At 40.3% G+C, this 20,249-nt stretch overlaps 1 protein-coding gene across 1 annotated transcript in view; it reads right to left on the bottom strand.

The window, feature by feature from the left end:
- Positions 1–20,249, bottom strand: part of ZNF365 (zinc finger protein 365) — an 80,259-nt gene that overhangs the window by 16,350 nt on the left and 43,660 nt on the right. Inside the window, exons 4-5 of the transcript XR_009868338.1 lie at positions 6,217–6,378; positions 1,896–1,994 (exon numbers count right to left, since the gene is read on the bottom strand). The gene's annotated coding sequence lies outside the window, so the exon portion shown is untranslated. The remainder of the gene's footprint in view (positions 1–1,895; positions 1,995–6,216; positions 6,379–20,249) is intronic.

The raw sequence follows: 20,249 nt of genomic DNA, 5'->3' as shown, positions 1-20,249 counted from the left end.
GTCCTGCACCCACATGGGAGACCAGGAGGAAGCACCTGGCTCCTGGCTTTGGATCGGCGCAGCGCACCGGCCGTAGCAGCCATTTTGGGGGTGAACTAACAGAAGGAAGACCTTTCTTTCTCTCTGTCTCTCTCTCACTGTCTAACTCTGCCTGTCAGAAAAAAAAAAAGAATCACACATCCTTGGATGATGCGAATGTCAGTTCTGAAACCCACTGGTTGCATGACCTTGGCAAGGTGGTTTAGCCTCTTAGATTATCCAATTCCTACCTAAAAAGGGGGCAGTAATAGTACCTACTTCTTGGAGTTGCTGTGAGGATTCAAAAAGACAATTACCATAAAGCACATAATAGCTACTCAATAATTATGATGAGTGTTAGTCTCTTTTTTTTAAGGGTGAAGAGAATAAGGAACTCTAGCTGGAGCAGCAGATTTTGAGCAAATGCACACAGGTTGTAAGGAATATGACGTGTTGGGCTCAAGGAAAGAAACCACCTTGCCTCTGTTGGGGAGAGAGAGAGAGAAGCTTGGAGAGCTAGGGTAGGGTTGGATTATCCAGTTATTGTGCCAATTATTTGGCTAAAGAAGATTTCTCCTCTCCCTCTAATCAAATAGATCATTTCCTTGATATCATACACCATTGAAATGGACCCCATAACATTAATTATTCAAGCAAGAGCTCTCTGTCTTCCTGGACATGAAGAATGCAGCTGCCATCTGTCTTCCTTTCTTTTCTTTTCCTTCTTTCTTTCTTTCCTTTCTTTCTTTTTCTTTCTTCCCCTCTTTCTTTCCTTCTTTCTTCCTTTCTCCCTTTCTTCCTTCCTTTCTTTCTTTCTTTCTTTCTCTCTTCCTTCCTTCCTTCCTTCCCTCCTTTGTTTCTTTCCATTTTTTTAAAAGATTTATTTATTTATTTAAAAGTCAGAGTTACAGAGAGGCAGAGAGAAAGAGAGAGAGAGAGAGGTCTTCATCTGCTGGTTCACTCCCCAAATGGCCACAACGGCCAGAGCTGCACCGATCTGAAGCCAGGAGCCAGAACTTCTTCTGTATTTCCCACACAGGTGCAGGGGCCCAAGGACTTGGGCCATCTTCCACTGCTTTCTCAGGCCATAGCAGAGAGCTGGATTGGAAGTGGAGCAGCTGGGACTCAAACCCGCGCCCATAAGGGATGCCGGCACTATAGGCAGTAGCTTTATCTACTACGCCACGGCACCGGCCCCATGCTGCTTATATAGTTGATCTGCTTCTTACATAGTTGAGCTGCTTCTTGCATAGTTCATCTAATTGTGCCAGGGCCAATCGTATACAGCACTATCCTATTTCAGCAGAGAAGGAAGACCCAAGTCCATACCCACAGCTTTAACAGAGATGAAGGTTTTTTGTCTGGTGGGATCAGAAGAGCTGTTACAGCCAGACCTCACTTCCAAGAGGAATAGAGGAATCAGAGCTCACCATCTTGCTCACGGCAGATGTGTTCTACTCCTCTGTGGAAGATCAGCCCATTCTTCAGTGAACTTGTGGCTGGATCTGATTATGCCCACGTTCTGGGGAGGTGTGCATGAGGAGAAGAGAAGGGACTGGAGATATTTCAGTGGTTGGGGACCTAGAGTGTTTTGCCTCAATGTCTAAGTATGCACCCAAGCATTTCAAAAGAAACCTTATTCTCTGTTTCAGTTCATTTAGATTCGAGACCAAGGGAGTCACTTAAATTGTCTTCCTGGTTATCAAAGAAAATATGTTCCCCTTAAAAGAGGGCTTTTTCTCTTTCTTAAATAGTTTGCCTTATTAAATAGATAGATTAGCTTTTAAATGAACGGCTTTAGAACTTGGGTTATTTATCTATTTCACTATTTGTTGAATATCTAACATGTGTAGCCAGGCACTGAGGCGGTTACTTACCAGTTGGTAGAATCATGGATCCCAGGGCATAGCAATGAGATGAGGCCTAGGAATCTGATTTTAGCGTAGCTCTTGTTGATTCTGAACGATCAGACTGTGCTTTTAGAAAGACAAATCCAGAAAATGCAAAGATGAGTGAGGCAATATTTCTACTTCGAGGAATTTATAGTTACTATCTCACGCACGTGACGTAGCTAAATGCATTTTTCTGCTTCCAGTTTCCTTCCCTTTTCTCTCCCCCCGCTTATCCACTCAAGGCACTGGTGGGTATAAAGACGAAAGAGAAATCTCCCTGCCCTCTAAAATCACGTGTTCACCAAAGTTCATCCGCGTTCACATTTGCGTGGCAAGGTGAGCGTGCTCCGTTTCAGGCCCCCTTGAGGACGCTTTCCTAGTGCCTGCTGAGGGTGCTGAGGGCAGATGCTGGCCCTGGAGACCACCCATCCGTGATAGTCCAAGCTCCAGAAGCACCAACATGCTGAGTTGTGAGAATTCTGCCAGTCTATGCAAGCAGAAAGGAATCAAAGTAGGACACTGTGTGTTTCTGAAATCTGCTATGTAGATAGAGAACAATAAAAATCTCAGATATGGACATTGCTTGATCTACTGTCTTCTCTCTTCCCTAATTCCAGTTATTCTATGCCTTACCTGTTTCTGTTCCTTATCTATCTTTTTAACACTCATTACTTTATTTGTGTGTTTTTACCTGGTTTTTGTCATCTTTGCCCTTAAGATAAAAGTTCCACACAGACAGATATGGTGCTCTTGTTCCTCATAGTATTCTCTCTGCCTGTGACAGGATCTTGGACTTCCAATACTTATGAAATGAATGCATTAGTAAAAAATGTTAACTACTTGGTTAACCACCTATTAACTTGGTTTTTGGACACAGTTACTTAAAATCTGCAACTATCCATCACCAACTGTCCTTTCATCAGGTCCATGCTGCATGTCGCTGGAGAAATGATGTCAGGTGTGAAGATGCTCAGAAAATAAAATGCATCAAACCAAGAATCAGGCAATCGAGAAAAGAAACAAGACTCCAGTGTTCACGGAACTAAGCCTCTGGTTTGTCTCACAGTCAGGGAAGCTGATTCATTATCAACTGTCACCCCCTAGTGGTGAAGAATGTATGTGTCAGGTCTGCACATTTCTGGTCAGTTTCAAAAGCAGATCAAGATGCCAGAGGCTACCACGGAAAAATGCTTTTGCTACCAATCTCATGCATTTGAAGTACATACACTACACACGCATTCATGCACACACACACATGTAAATTTATAAGGAAAAAATATTTAAGTTACATCTTAAGGGCAGGCATTGTGGCATAGCAGGTTAAGCTGCCACTTGAAATGCCGCATACCAGAGTGCCTGGCTTGAGAGCCTGCTTCTTCAGTTTTTTTTTTTTTCTTTTTTTTTTTTTGACAGGCAGAGTGGATAGTGAGAGAGAGAGACAGAGAGAAAGGTCTTCCTTTTTGCCGTTGGTTCACCCTCCAATGGCCGCTGCGGCCGGCTCATCTCGCTGATCCGAAGCCAGGAGCCAGGTGCTTCTCCTGGTCTCCCATGCCGGTGCAGGGCCCAAGCACTTGGGCCATCCTCCACTGCCTTCCCGGGCCATAGCAGAGAGCTGGCCTGGAAGAGGGGCAACCGGGATAGAATCCGGCGCCCTGACCGGGACTAGAATCCAGTGTGCCGGCACTGCAAGGCGGAGGATTAGCCTGTTAAGCCACGGCGCCGGCCTCTTCTTCAGTTTTGATCCAGCTTCCTGCAAATGCTCCTAAGAAGAAGCAGTGAGGCCCAAGTTCTTGGGTCCCTGCCACCCACATGGGACACCTGGATGAACTTTCTGACTCCTGGCTTCAGCCTGGCCTAACTCCGGATATTGCAGGCATTTAGGGGACTGAACCAGTAGATGAAAGATCTCTCTCTCTCTCTCTCTCTCTTTCAATTAAATAAAGTTTGACCATCTGGATGTTTCCTACCTTATTTGAAACATACTTAGAGATGAAAATAACTTGCTTAATACTCTCTTTTTTTCTAAGAAAGCATTAAAACATTTGTCCTCAAACTTTATAAAAAAAGTTTTATAAAACTGTAAAAGAAAATTGATTTTTTATTTAAAATTTGACACTCACTTTATGACACAAAAATAATTTCCAGAAAGCAAGAAAATTATGGTGAAGTTATCCTAAAGCTTGATGTAGGTCAACTTTTTAAGATAGATTTTTGTAAACTACATGTTATTTTTTTTAAGTCAGTTAAATTCAGCCAAACTGTCACTTAGTTACAAAAACATTAGTTGCAAAAACAGCCAGTTGCTTAAATGAATTTGACCACATTTCCCTGCCTCCACCCAATCCTGCCCCCTAAAGCACCCACAGCCACACAACACTCACATATTCATTTCTAAGAGTATAGATTGAGGAAGGCGTCTTTAAATAAACCATCCTGGATGATCATTCTGAATTGTTGAGTTTATAGTGGCATATAAAGGAAAGTATATTGAGAAGTCTATCTGCTTATAAAACTTATTGGAAATACTTGGTATATGTTGTATCAACTACATTGATTGGAGAACCAATTATGTACCATGCATTGATCTGGGCATTTAACCCTCCTAACCAACCTATGAAATAGACACTATTATCTCCATTTAGAGATATGTCTGCTCAGAAATATTAAATTCCTGGCACAAGGTTACCACCTGTGGCACTAGGTCTTACCAGATTCTAATAGATATCCTTTTAGCATTGACTTTTTCAGTTAATTGGTTTCATGCAACAAGCAGCAGGAACTTTAGTAAGTGCAATGACATTGGTCACCAAGGGTACTGGCAAGATTCAAAAAGCTTCAGGAAATATTTATCTCTGGCTGAATAAAAACGTCTTGGTGAAAATCTTCTGTGTTAAAGAATTAGTAACCCTAGTTGGTGATTAAGGTCTTATAAGGCATTGAAATTATCCTTTTTAACTCTGATTTTTAAAGTGTGCTATTAAAGATAATGTGAACATGTTCTATACTTTTTTATATATAACTAAATACCAATTATTACTCATTATTTGCCAGGTGTCTTTTTCTACCTTTGTTCAACCACCAAAAACCGTAAGTTAGTTTAATTAATTAAGGATTTCAGTTACTTTAGTACCAATTAGCCAACATTTTATTATATTTAATTTGCGTACTTGTCAGAACTTTCCTCTCTAGAAGATATTCCCATGGTCTGAAAAATTGGCTGCATCCTGATGGGACTGCCAGTTATATCCTAATGTAGTATCTTCTGTAATACACAAGATGGCTGTGGCTCCTTGAATCGCCCATGAGTGGACCTCACAAAGATGTTCAGACCAGTATATCAGTAATACTGGTTAAGGGAGGTAAGTAACAGTCTAAAAGTATTAGTCTAGAAAGGAAAATACCTGAAGTAAAAAGTTTGATGAGCCTCAGATGTGAATTCCTTATCTTCCTATGTAGGAAGCATCAAGGAAAAAAAAAAAAAAGACAAAACACTGTAGAACTATCAGAATCATCATATTTCAGCTTGCCATTCATCCACTTTGCTTATGGGGAACTCAAAAAACAGACTAAGTCAACACATTACAATTGTTTTTTCAGAGGCTAGCACTGTGGACTAGTAGGCTAGGCCTCTGCCTGTCACATCGGCATCCCATGTGGGCATCCGTTCGAGTCCCGGCTGCTCCTCTTACAGTCCAGCTCTTTGCTGATGGCCTGGGAAAGCAGTGGAAGATAACCGAAATGCTTGGGCCCCTGCACCTGCATGGGATTGGCTCCTGGCTTTGGATTGGCCCAGCTGTGGCTGCTGTGGCCATTTGGGAAGTGAACCAGCAGATGGAAGACCTTTCTCTCTGTAACTCTACTTTCAAATAAATAAATAAAATTCATTAATTTTTTTTTCTTTCTGTGGGAGGATTTAGATATTATCAGGTGTTTGGATGGATTGAGGCTGTAAAGATTCATAGTAAAATTACTTTCATACCAGTTAGCAGAATGGGTGAGAATTGGGACTGATTTTTCATTTCTGGTCATCAAACCATTCCAAATCTCCCAGTATCTCACTATGATTGGCTACATATCTGTCTGTTGGTCTCTGAAAAATGGGCTACAGCATTTCTCAGCATTTAGGACTAAGACACTTGCAAATTATGATTTAGATCTCTATGGCTCTTTCATCACTTAATCCCTACCTCATGAAGAACACTAAAAGACAGATAAACATCTCTGAGGCATCTGTAAGGCAAAAAAAAAAAGAACCTTTTCATTGAGTATGTTATCCAGAAGGTTAAGTTTATCAGAGAAAAGTTACCTCCAAGTAGTCAGAGACCTGGACTCTGGTCTCACCAATTCCTGTAAGTCCTCTTTCCTTTGTGGGCCTCAGTTATTTCGCCCACCAGATTCAGAAATGCATTCATCTGCAAGTGTGGACAGCCACGGTCCAATAATCCTTCCCAAATCTCCTTAGTAAGGCCTATAGAAAGAGAAAATGCTCAGGATCACCAGCCATCAGAGAAATGCAAGTCACAACCATGGCAAGGTTTCACCTTAGCCCAGTCAGAATGGCTCACATACAGAAATCAACAAACAACAAATGCTGGTGAGGATGTGGGGAAAAAGGTACACTGGTCCACTGTTGGTGGGAATGTAAACTGGTGCAGGCACTGTGGAAGACAGTGTGGAGATACCTCAGAAATCTGAATAAAGAACTGCCATATGATTGAGCCATCTCACTCCTGGGAATTTATCCAAACAAAAGAAATCAGCATGTACCTCCATGTTCATTGCAGCTCTATTCACAATAGCTAAAATATGGAATCAACCAAGATGTTCATCAACTGGTGACTGGATAAAAAAATTATAGTATATATATACTATGGAGTACTACACAGCTATAAAAAAAAACGAAATCCTGCTTTTGCAACAAGATGGACATAACTGGAAATCATTATACTTAGTGAAATAAGTCAGTCCCAAAAACACAGGTGTCATATGTTTTCCCTGTTCTGAGGTAAGTAAGAGTACCTGAAATGTAATATATTGGAGTGAAAAAGACATTTGGAAATTTGATGATTGTTTATAGCCCTTGTATCTTCTGTAGAGGAACAGTGGTTTTGTTTGTTTTTGTCTCTTCATACTGTTTGTTGAACTCTTTTACTTAGTGTAGTATACAATCATTAAGGTAAGCTGAAATAGGTCTTTCTAAAAATCAAGAGTGGGAATGTGAGAGGGAAGAGGAGGAAGGATTGGCATATGAGCAGGAGGGAGAGTGAGGGGAAGTCTCATTATGTTCCTAAATCTGTATATATGAAATACATGAATCTTATATAACTTAAATAAAATTTTAAAAGAATAAGCCCTAATACCCCATCACTTCATAAGATCAATTCTCTGATTTGTTTCCATCAGACGCTTTGCCCCCCTCCACAATGATCTCATTTATTTATTTACTTATTTACTGTTCCCCCCTTTTTGGAATACAAACTCCATGTATTCAACACAGTGCCTTATTCACTGCACTCAGGGAGTCTAGAACAGGGCTTCATTTATGGGAGGACTCAAGAAGTAATGTTGAATCCATAAACACATGAGCTATCCCAATAATACTGAACACATGAAAGAATGAAAGTTTGATTTATGAGTTCTCACTCTTCTGAACAAGTTGCTTCGACGTCCCCTGTGAGCAGATGAGTTTGTGGGAAGAGATTAAAATGGCTCAAGAGGAGGCTGCTGAGTTTCTGCTGTGCAACGGTGGTGACACTAGTTTTGTCTTGATGTCTATTATACTCCTTTGCTTAAGGATGGATGCTCTATTTCACTGTCCTTGAACTGATGCTGGCCCTCCTTCATGAGGGACAAGCTCAGTGCAGCTTTCTGAGTAAGTGAGGTCATCACCTGGTTTCACAGCTTGCCCTGTTCTTTGATATTCTTGATGCTCAGTCCTCCAGCTCCAGGTGCTGTTGATATGCCAGAGAGGATATGCAAGGAGGCTCTGGGGCTATTGAAACCCCAGAATGAATGAATTAATCAGTCACTTCCTGAGAGGCAGTATTTACATACCAAAGTGACCACATGTAGTCTGTGAGTATCTAAGATTGGGTAGGAATACCCAAGGCAATTTTCACAAGCAGTATGATTTAGTTTTGATTTAGTTTAAGACCAGCACCACCAATGTTCTCCATCCATAATCTAACTTTGTTTCCCATTTGATTCTTCCCCAATTTGGAGAAGGACTTTAAAAAATAAATAAATAAGGCTTGGTGTGCTGCAGGATCATTGAGCAATCTTATAGCTGAAAGATATCTTACTGATTATCTAATCCAATGTTTCCCAAACTCATCTGAATGTAAGAATAACCCAAGGTGCTGGTTAAAATATCAATTCTCAGGCCTCACCCTAATGATTTGGATTCAATGGGCTTGAGTGAGACTCAATGTATGTTTTTTAACAAATGGCACAAGTAATTCTTATGTTCAAGTAACACCAGTCTAACTCAACCCTTTCATTTATCAAGTTAAAAAAACTGAGGCTTAGAAAAGCCTGGGTATACATCTGGGTCATACAGCTCACTAAGGACCAATTCCTTGACCTGGATTTTTTTCCTTATGACAACCTGCATTCACTAAATCCCCATCCTGTTGAAGAAACAAACAAGCAAAAAACAACAACAAAACAAAACAAAACAAACAAAACCCAAAACTAAGTAAATATACACAGCAAGGGAACTGAGGGCCCAAAAACTGCTTTAACTTTCTTAGTATTTACAATGAAAACACAATTTGACCTCTTTCAATACTCCCTCATTGTGACACATCTTTTCTCAACAACACTCACATTGTGCATGTGTTCTTTGGCCATGCCTTACAGTTCTGTGGAGTTGGCCTTCAGCCTCTTAAACCCTAATCTGGAATCTCACCAAGTATCGTTTGGTTTATCTGGCGAGTAAAGAATCGAGCAAGGTAGGTGTTCGGAGCAGTTTTTTTCATCATTGGGAACTAAAAATAATTACTAATCTGTCTTCACTAATGCAGTCCATCTGTGCATGAGCAATTTGTTTGACTTCACCTAAGAGGGACATCATATTCTCCATATATTGACATGCTTAATACTTGCAATCAGAGAGACAGAAATATCCAGGCAGCCCCAATTCTTACAAAACAGAGCTGAAAGCAGGTGATTCAGATGACTTTAGATGACTCATACTACTTTGATGGCCAGAGTTGGTGAGTCATATGTCTACTCTCTGAGGGAATCCATCTCAGGAACCCAATTTCCAGGGGTCTCCAAAGCTCATTAAACTTCTTAGGAACTCAGTTCTATGTGAGTTATCCTGGTCTTTTCTTTCACCCTGTTTTTATCCCTCTTCAAGGAAATCCAAGTTGAACCTAGAGATACCGGGCAATAGGTCCCCCAGGAACAGCTCATACTCCAGGGTGAACTTATGATTCAGTTTGGTTTATTTTACTACTAATCTGGGTTTTCAGGGGAAACCCAAAGGGTGTAGTGACTTTACTGTGGACAGATCCTTAGGTTTGCTAAGCCTCATGATAAATGAAAAGTGAGTAGGAAGAAAATGCCTGATTTGGGTTTACTGAGAGAGAACTCAGTATAAATTTTAGGTCTTAGAATATTCTAGGGATGGAACCTTTTTAAATTTGAGATAAAGAAGTTGTTTTTCATCTCTATTCTCTTCAACCTTATGGAAATATTTGAAAGTCTCTTAGGCCTTGAACCATATCTTAATTGGTACTTGCATAATTTTTCACCTGTCATTATAATAATAGTAGCAGTAGTAATAGTTGTTATCATTGATTATTTTTATTTTAACCAACAGCAATACTGAAAACATGGAGGTGCTAATTTGCTGACAATGATCTTAAAAAGCAGTGGTTTTTTAAGGGATTTTAAAATATTCATTGTTTAAGTGAAGAACATAGAACTTCAGAAAATGTCAACTGTCAATTTCTCTTTGCTAAGTTGGGAAATGCCAAGGTGGCCACTTCAGTGAACTCCTTCCTGAAAAGCAGACTCCAAGGCAGAAAAAACCATCATTCAAGCCATAGAAGCAGCACTTACGCTGTTGTCATTCTTAAGATTAGTCCATACTATGGAAGATTCTAAGAGTTGAGTCAATGAAATATTGGTTCAAATGCCTGCTGGAGCAAATGAGCAAACAACAGATGAGGCCAAATGGCAGAAGAAGTATGGGAAACATGAAAAATGTTGTCCTGAAATATCTTATTTGCCCCTTCAGCTCCCAGTAGTACTAGTCTGAGCAGAATCCGGACTCTGTTCACAGAGCCTGTGTTCATAGAACCACGGGATGCAGACTTAACCAGCATCCACTCATGGACAATACTATTACACTAAGTGTAATACACCAAGTGAAGATAAAGTCATAGAAAGCCAGACAAAAAGTCAGCTGGAAGATCTTCTAACACTTCATTTTTCTATGTGAGAAGTGATTTGCCAAGATCACAGTATTTGTGACCAACCACATATGACCTCAGGTCTCCCATTCTTTTCTCTATACCGAAGATTTTAAGTCATTTTTAGATCTTGCTATCACTATTGGCGTCTCCTTGCTGAGTACTTAAAGAATGAACAGACAAAAAAAGAACAAATATTACTTAAGCCTCCCTAGTAAAATGTCAGAATGGAAAACTTATGAGATGGTTCTGTTATCAAATCTTTCTTAAGATATAACGTGTTCTTATTTCCATTCTTATATCCAAGAATTAATCCTTTCTTTCACTTTGTCTTTATCATGGACAGATTATTTTTATTGCACATGCCATTTGTACTAGAGATGCATCATAAACATACACTCCCATAAATATACCAGGATCTACATTACGGCATAGATTGAATCTATCAAAAATAGGGTGTAACTATCAGTAAGAGATTAGTTTAAAAAGTAACAATAGAGATATAGGTAGACATGCTGTTGTTCACTAAACAGGAAAGATTTCCACTTATTGACATAAGTAGAGATATTCAGGATGTGTGATAAAATCAAACAAGACCAATAGGTATGTAGGTAGGATGATTCCAAGAGAGTTTGCTTGTTTCTAAATGTTTATATGCACATATTTGTATGTTCTGCAAAGAAAATTCTGAAAGGATACCCAGGACAAATACTACTTTTACTATTAGTATTATTAATTATTAATAATATCATCAGTATTAAGAAAGAACAGGTTGGGGGTGAGGAGCCATTGTGTTTTAAGTCATGAGCTGTTAGCCAAAATAAATAGATTTAACCTATATGTAAGAAATTGGTCTTCCCAGGCAGGGCTGCAGGAACTGCAAGAGAGGAAATGTGATAGAGACAGATGGGGAAGCACTTGACTTTTACCAGTTGCTTTGTTTTTTCCCTTTGGCCAAACACATTAAGAGCATTTAAGAGGAAAACACTATAATTACATCCTGCATGACAAATAAAAGAACAGCAAAATCATAGACTTGGATCCTTAATAGTTATTATCACCTCCTTCGAAGCTGGGTGTGACAGCCACTCACTCAGGATTACACCTAAGGCCACACCTTGTTAGTCATATTACATCTTGTTTGTCAGGTACCTTCTCCTTGGTGTTTCAGCAGAAAGAAAAATAACCAAAGAAATTCCACCCAACAGCCTATCCAGGTTAACTGAGTATTTGCATAGGTGCAGAAACATTGCCAGTGCCTGTTTCTCCTTCCTTGTTGTCAGTGTGCATTTTGCTAATGGGTGATGAATAACTGTTCATAGTTGTCACCAAACTAGCATTTCCTGTTTTCTCTGAGGTTTCAGCTTTTTAGAAACTTTTTAAAGATTTATTTATTACTTATTTGAAAGTCAAAGTTACAGAGACAGAGGTCTTCCATCTGCTGGTTTACTCCCCAAGTAGCTACAGTGGCAGGGCTGAGCCAGGCCAAAGCCAAAAGCCAGGATATCATCCAGATCTCTCACAAGGCTGGCAGGGTCCCAAGCAGTAGGGTCATCTTTCAGCCATTTGCAGGTAGCTGGATACAAAGTGGAGCAGCTGAGACATGAACTGGCAAACACATAGCATGCTGGCCTCACTGGCAACAATGGCAGCCCCTGGGGTTTTAACTTTATAGCGATAAAACTTGTACTTCATCACCTCTTCATCTCATATCCTTACAAACAGGACATTAAATGTCCCATTTGGTAGCAAGGGTAGGTAATGGGAACAAAAGTAAACTAAGCCTTTATTGGACAGGCACACTCACGAGTAGGCTTCTCAAATTAATAGAATGCTGAGAAAATCGGTCTGATCAATCATTTTCTATTCTTTCTAGAGATAATATTTGCTATGGTCTTTTTATAAAATCTCACTAATAACACAAAGTCATTTGTAATAAGATCTAATTTTTTTCTTTAGTCTAACCTCATGCCCTTCTCTTGTTTACAATTTTTCCCTCTCAGCAATATCTCAAAGGAAAATATAATATACTTCAGACTCCATGAACTTCAATGCATTGTGCAAAACTAGGTACATTCAATTTTTGAAAGTAGGAACGATTTTAATAGTCTGAATAACCTAATGTGTAGTCATAATGCCAAATATCATAGTTATTATTATAATTATTTCTCTCTGTAAATCAATTGGTTTGTAAGCTCAAAGCATGCATTTCATTATATACTAATTGGATTCACAGAGCAGTGATCTCCTTGTAACCCTAATCCCTGTTATAAAATGGAAAAATCATCATTAAATTTGATTTACACACTCCTTTTGGGCAGCGTCACCTACATTACCCTCAAAGCAAGGGATTTTCCATTAAAACTTCTTTTTGAACTAAGAATTTTAATCATTTAGAATAACCAAGATGAGCACATCTTACATCCCAGTCAGAGTTAGTATAAAAATTTAACAATTTCATTCCTGGATACTGAAAGTAATTTTCTGGCACAGCCTGAATCACCGAAATTTTAAAGTAAATTCCAAACATTGCTAATCTTATGAACTACTTGATAAAGAAGAGATCCTAAATAAGTTTGGGAAATGTTGAAATTCAAAATATATCTTGATACATATTAATTCATTTAGGACTTCTGCAGTCTTTTTTTTTTTTTTTAAAGATTTATTGATTTATTTGAAAGCCAAAGTTTGAGAGCAAGAGAGAGAGAGAATCTTCCATTTGCTGATTCATTCCTCAGATGGCTCCAACTGGGAGAGCCAGGAGCCTCATCTGGGTTTCTCACTGAGAAGCAGGGGCCCAAACACCTGGACCATCTTCTGCTGCCCTCCCAGGCCATTCGGGAACTGGACCAGATGTGCAGCAGCTGGCAAACGAACCAGTATCCATATGGGATGCTGGCCTCGTAGGTGGCCATTTTACCCACTAAACCACAACACCAACCCCCAGTTTGTTTTTTTAGTTTTCTATTTTAAATGGTCCAAATCCATGAATTATTTTTGACTATCTTTTTGAATACTTAGTAGTATGCAACAGAGCACAGTTTGGAAATTGCTGAGATAAACAAATATTTATGAAGCAGCTGTTAAACATATGTTAGTTTTCAAATAAATTCATTAACAAGATAATAAGTCTCTTCTCAGCTGATGCCAATATATTGTGTGAAATAACCCATAAATCAAGCCCAGATACTTCCTTCCTCTAATGAAAGGTCACAGGGATACTCCTTTAAGGGAGCAGTGGTGTTGAGTTGAAGGGGGGTGGAACACAGCAGGAATATATGCCATAAGAGTCCATCGGAGGAACTCATACAACTTCGTTCATAGTCTTCAAGATCTGATCGACTTCAATCTCAGACACAGCTTCCTTTTCTTCCCCTTGATTATGATGAAGTGCTGTATGAACACTCAATTTCTGGTTTGAGGGATGATCTAACTCCTAACTCCTGATGGGCTACTTAGTTTGCATGCCATTAAAGACTTTCAGGCATTCCATCTCTATTGGGTCCCAGTAGAAAGCTAAGAACTATTTCATTAATGGAGAAATGATTCTTTTTTTAAAGATTTATTTATTTATTTGAAAATCAGAGTTAAACAGAGAGAGGAGAGGCAGAGAGAGAGAGAGGGTCTTCCATCCAATGGTTCACTCCCCAACTGGCTGCAATGGCCGGAGCTGTGCCAATCCGAAGCCAGGAGCCAGGAGCTTCTTCCGGGTCTCCCATGCAGGTGCAGGGGCCCAAGGACTTGGGCCATCTTCTACTGCTTTCCCAGGCCATAGCAGAGAGCTGGATTGGAAGTGGAGCAGCCAGTCCTCAAACCGGCGCTCATATGGGATGCTGGCGCTTCAGGCCATGGCGTTAATCCGCTGCGCCACAGCGCCAGCCCCAAAAATGATTCTTTTCAAAAGACATCCTGGCTTTTCTCAAATTCTAGGTCTGCACTGTGATTCTCCTTGCTGGGGTTTCCTCGAAGCTCCACACAGCCCATCTGGCTGCCACAGACATGTTAAGCACCATTGGGGTCTGCACAGCTGTCTAGACCGGCTACAGAACTCTTTGATGCTAAGCCCATTCAAAATTGGCAAAATAACAAGTTTTTATCTGATAAGTGGGTCAAAGCAGCACATGCACATGCAGCATTATGTTGCCCTTAACTTCCAAAGGAATCCACAAAATGTTGTGCTTTCTTAGTCATAAGAGTGTAGCAACTAAGTGTGCTGTTTATTTATTTTTTAATCAGACATGACAGTTCCCAGGGCTCTGAACCCTAAAAATTTCACCAAGATGACCAAGTTGACATGCATTTAATTTTCATGAGGTGTTTCTCCCATCCCTGGTATGCAAACATTTTGCCAAGGCATTTAAAATACTAGTTCCTTCTTACTCACATAGTCCAATCATCATGAGTTATCTATAGGATGGACTAACAAGTTACCCTAAGAATGGTGAGACAATCTTGGTCTCAGTGACTAAATTATTGCCACAAACCGGAATGACAACATAGCTCTGAATTAAGATGATAAACGTATACTGCTGCTGCTGACAGATAAAGGCAAACTGCTTCTGATGCTTTTTGTTTTTCCAAATACAGGAGTAAAACCTTTATCCAAATCAATAACCAAGTAGCAACTATTGTTCCAGCGAGGTGTCCACATCTGTAACATCTGTAGTTGTAATTTTCTCATTATCTCAGACTCATTTATATTCTGCATAGACCAAACAGAAGAGTTAGTGTTGAAATGAAAGCCCTTTAGCTGTCAAGATGTAGACGTTGATCTTTACAATCACCTCAAGGGTGTAGTATTAATTATTGTTTACTATTCCAAGAACTTCCATTTAGCTATTCCTGTTGTAAGAGCCTTTGGTGCAATCGTGAGGACACCAATGTGGGGAGGTTGTCAGTAAAATTAAATCTATTTCAACTATACTTCCAGGGCTTAGCATATGTTATTTTGCAGACCTCCTAGGCTGACAGGATATGAATTCAGGTTAAAATTCCACTCATCCCCTAAATTTCAAAGCCTCTAACTAATAGATTATTTGGGAGTATTTGGGGGAACTTCAAGGTTTTGCATAGATCAAGGCCAGTGAGTAGTAATTCCTGGAAATTTTGGGTATTTCACTTTACTCACTGTGGATTCACCCTTACAAGCAACCACAGATTCCTTTGGGAAAGACAAAGTAAAATATTCACTGGCACAGAACCGTGTCAGTCTTATAGTATCCTTCGTCACGTTGGCTAGACTCTCCTTCATTCAAAAGCCCTGTGAACTGGACCAAGTTGGAAACTGAGGGTGACAAGATGACTGCTGGTGCCTTACGTGTCCGTTATCAGACTAAAGGGCAACCTATTTATTTCACCTAGGGATATAATCATCGATACCAACGATGCCTGTGGGTGAATCATTGTGATTACCTCTCCGTACCTATTTCCCACTATAGTAAGCATATCTACTTTGTCTCTGGGGATTCCGTGTTTTCACTGACTTGTTGCCACTTCGGGATCCCCGCATCTTATACTTGGAGCGCCCCTTTCAGACAGCAGTTTGCGCATCGTTCCTGAACTGCAGAGAACTGCTGCTGAGCCGTCCAAGAATCCACATCCTGGACTTAGCAATGTTTCTCTCAACGTTGTGGCTATGGATGTGTCCAGTGGACCCTTCTAAGAGGACGCAGTGAAAGAGAAGTGATCAGGGCAGATATGATGTATCCACTATGGCCTTCCTATCCTCCTGAGCCCTTAGAGTGACTCTAGTTTCAGTCAGTTAAATAAATAGTAGTCACCTGTGGCTGCTCTAACACAAATGAGGAAAATCTGTAGAATACCTCGTGAGAAAATGTTGGCCTAATCCTAACTAGTACAGCTACTTATAACCCATTCCCACACACACTCCAAGTTTCTGTCAGTAAAATTCAGCCACATCATGCAATTCCTTTAGTATAGAATTATCTCCCATGTGTTAGACATTTTAGTTGTTCCCCTATTGCATGTTGAGGATCTCTCTCTCTCCCTCTCTCTCTCTGGTTATGATTCTGAAGACAATGTGGAATGGGAGTGGATCTTAAGAAAAATCAGTATCCATTTCCGAAGCAATTGCTATGTAAAGTCATAATGGAGTCTTTTTTTTTTTTTTTTTTTTTGACGGATCGAGTTAGTGACAGAGAGAGAGGCAGAGAGAAAGGTCTTCCTTCCACTGGTTCACCCCTCAAATGGCCGCTATGGTGGCACTGCGCCAATCTGAAGCCAGGAGCCGGGTACTTCTTCCTGGTCTCCCATGCAGGTGCAGGGCCCAAGCACTTGGGCCATCCTTCACTGCCCTCCCGGGCCACAGCAGAGAGCTGGACTGGAAGAGGAGCAACCGGGACTAGAACCCAGAACCCACATAGGATGCCGGTGCCGCAGGCGGAGGATTAACCCAGTGAGCCACGGCGCCAGCCCCATAATGGAGTCTTAGGCAGGAGGGAATCCGTGGGGTTTGAGGGAACTGGATTTATCCTCACTCACTCAAATATCTTTATTCCAATTTGCAGGGTAATAATCAGTGCTTTAATTTTCACAGAAAGATTATGCAGCACCCTACATAATCAAACTTTGACTGCAGTTTTACGATATAATAACTCTACAATTATAAGAGATAATGAATTCTTTTAGAATAGTTCTAATCGTGATTTTTTAAATCATGCCTAACCCCAAGTATCTCAAACCCTGAGCTTGTAAATCCAGTTAGGAAATTCCATAGCCCTCCTTTTTATTATTCCTACCACAACAATCAATTTCAACAGCTGCTTGGTTTCCCAAAGATTGCCTCTCAGTAGATATTTCATTCCAAGCAAAAGTGAATGAAAATAGGCAAAGACATATTTTGCCAATATAAGTACTGAGTTAGCATTATCAGTTATCTATACCTTTAAGCCAAGGTTAAAAGCCAGAATCCTACCTTGTTTCCCAGAACTTTTCTGGAACAAAATGCTTTATCAGTCAGAGTTCAGTAAGAAAAACAGAAACCATTCTAGAAGTGATAAGGTGCTTACAACATCACTGGAAGGGCTGGAAGAGACAAGGTTAGGAGAGACAAGCCTTTGTTTTCAAGGTCACTGCCTACTTGCAGAGAATCAAAGTATTACTTCTGAAGTCCACAGAGAGAACTCAGGGCCACCAGAGACAGAAAAGCTTGCCAAGTATCCTATTTACTTTCCTTCGTTTCTTAGGCCCCTTGCAGTTATAAGGGACCATACGGAGAAGTGTGCATCCTTTCTCAGTTAAGACAGCACAAATTCCATGTGCAATTCTCTAGTATCTTACTTTCTGTGACATGGTTATCTCGCACACAAGCTTCAGTTTGTGCAGTTACAAAGATATTGGAAGCTCCCTTAGTCTGGATTCCTTCAGAGTACTCTATCAGTCCATGGTAGACATGACATTGAAAAATGAAAAAAAAAAAAAAAACACAAAAACTGCTGTTGTGCTGTCACTGAAAGATCAGGGTTAGTTTGGTGCTGAAAAATAATCATATATGCTGAAAGAGATGTTAGTTGTCCCAGCTACCTATAGCACTGAAATAACGGTTACAGAGAATCCGGAGATGGCTATAAATCTCAAGTACGACTAAATTAATACATCGGCCTGATGTAAACAGTAACAGCCCGTGCTTCCCTCTGCCTTCCAATTTGCCTATGAGTATCTTTGTTAGCAGACATAATCTGGGAATGTATTGGCAGGGAGTTCTGGAAAAGGTAGTTTGAAGTCTTCTAGTCTCTGCTATATGGAATAACAATGAATTAGGGTGGAATGTTGCTGAGCTCAATAAAACATTCAAAAGAAGGTATAAAGATAAAAACTTGAAACTTGGTATTAATGGGAAATAAGAATTTTTTTAAATGACAAGGATTTTTAAATATACAAAATTTAGGGGCTAGTGCTGTGGCGCAACGTGTTAAAGCCCTGGCCTGAAGCGCCAGCATCCCATATAGGCACCGATTCTAGTCCCCGGCTGTTCCACTTCTTTTTTTTTTTTTTTTTTTTTTGACAGGCAGAGTGGATAGTGAGAGAGAGAGACAGAGAGAAAGGTCTTCCTTTTTGCAGTTGGTTCACCCTCCAATGGCCGCTGTGGCCGGTGCATCTCGCTGATCCGAAGCCAGGAGCCAGGTGCTTCTCCTGGTCTCCCATGCGGGTGCAGGGCCCAAGCACCTGGGCCATCCTCCACTGCACTCCTGGGCCACAGCAGAGAGCTGGCCTGGAAGAGGGGCAACCGGGATAGAATCCGGCACCCCGACCGGGACTAGAACCCGGTGTGCCGGCGCCGCAAGGTTGAGGATTAGCCTGTTAAGCCACGGCGCCGGCCTGCTCCACTTCTGATCCAGCTCTCTGCTGTGGCCTTGGGCCCCTGCATCCACATGGGAGACCTGGAAGATGCTCCTGGATCCTGGCTTTGGATCGGTGCAGGTCCGGCTGTTGCGGCCAATTGGGGAGTAAACCATTGGATGGAAGACCTCTCTCTCTGTCTCTACCTCTCTCTGTAACTCTTTCAAATAAATAAAATAAATCTTAAAAAAAATACAAAACTTAGAGAGATTTTAAAGCATAATAACAGAAATGTAAGAAGTCAATAGATGGATTAAATAGTAATTAAGTACACCTAAAGGAATCACTATGGAATGAGAACAAGATGCCACAGAACTTACCTGAATTGCAACCCAAAGAGACACAGATATGGAACTTCTGAAGAAGTTAGATTCAAGGAAGATAAAAAGGAGAAGGTCCAACAATATTTACTCAAGTTTCCATGAGCAGATAAGTTAGAAAAGAAAGCGAATCCTAAAAATAATATTGGTTGCGTTTCTCCCACAATGGCTGAAAGAACCCAGTTCTCTAATTCAAGAAACCAAATGAATTCCCAACAGATTATGAAATATAAGTAAATCCATAACTAGGCCCATTGTAGTGAAAGTTTAGTACACTATATCCAAACCAATAAAAGGTTTAAAAAAAAAATCCAGAGAGAAAAGAAAGGTCACCTATATAGGAAGACAAATTAGACTTACAACTCATTTCTCCTCCACAGCAACACAAAACAGAAGAGAATGAAATACCATGTTCCATGTGTGGAAAGAGAATAAGTGTCACTTAGTATTCTACATGCAATAAAAATCATCTTTCACAAGTGAGAGAGAATAAAGATGATTAAGACAAATAAGAACTAAATTTACTACAGAATGGAAATAGAGTATAGAAAGATATTTCAAAAAGTCTCAGAAAATCGAATTAAAAGATGTTTATTTCGGTGCAAAGAATATTGAAATTCATGCAGTGGTGTTTCTTCATATAACACATTTCCCATGAATTTGTTGAGGTATCCTCAGATAAACTTCAAACAGGTATCAAAGGATAAGAATAAGAAATGAAAACTCAGCCCAAAATAAAAGGCAAAAGGAGAAGATGTTTAAAGCAAGACAAATGGAAACTGCACAAAAAGATACTAGCATCAAATCCAAATGTATTTATAATTATTATAAATAGTCTAAAAATCGCAAATAACAAAGCAAAGCTATAGGATCAAAAAAGTACAGTTACATGTGATTTACAAAACGCAGACCCAAAACAAGGACGACAGGGCTGGCTTTGTGGTGCAGCAGGTTAAGCTGCTGCTTGTGACTCCAGCATCCCATAGCAGAGCCCATTTGAGCTCCAGGTATTCGATTTCCTGCTCACACGCACTTGGGAAGGCAGAAGATGACCCAAGTATTTCAGTCCCTACCATGCATGTGAGAGACTATGATGGAGTTCCTAGCTCCTGGCTTCAGCCAGGCTCAGACCTGGCTCTTGTTATTTTGGAGAATGAACCAGTAAATGGAAGATACCTGTCTCTGGCTCCCCCCCGCCCCATCACTCTGCCTTTGAAATTAGTAAATAAACGAATCAT

This window comes from Lepus europaeus, chromosome 17, assembly GCF_033115175.1.
Source record: "Lepus europaeus isolate LE1 chromosome 17, mLepTim1.pri, whole genome shotgun sequence".
In the NCBI taxonomy this organism is placed as follows: Eukaryota; Metazoa; Chordata; class Mammalia; order Lagomorpha; family Leporidae; genus Lepus; species Lepus europaeus.
This window is presented reverse-complemented; position numbering and strand designations above follow the sequence as displayed.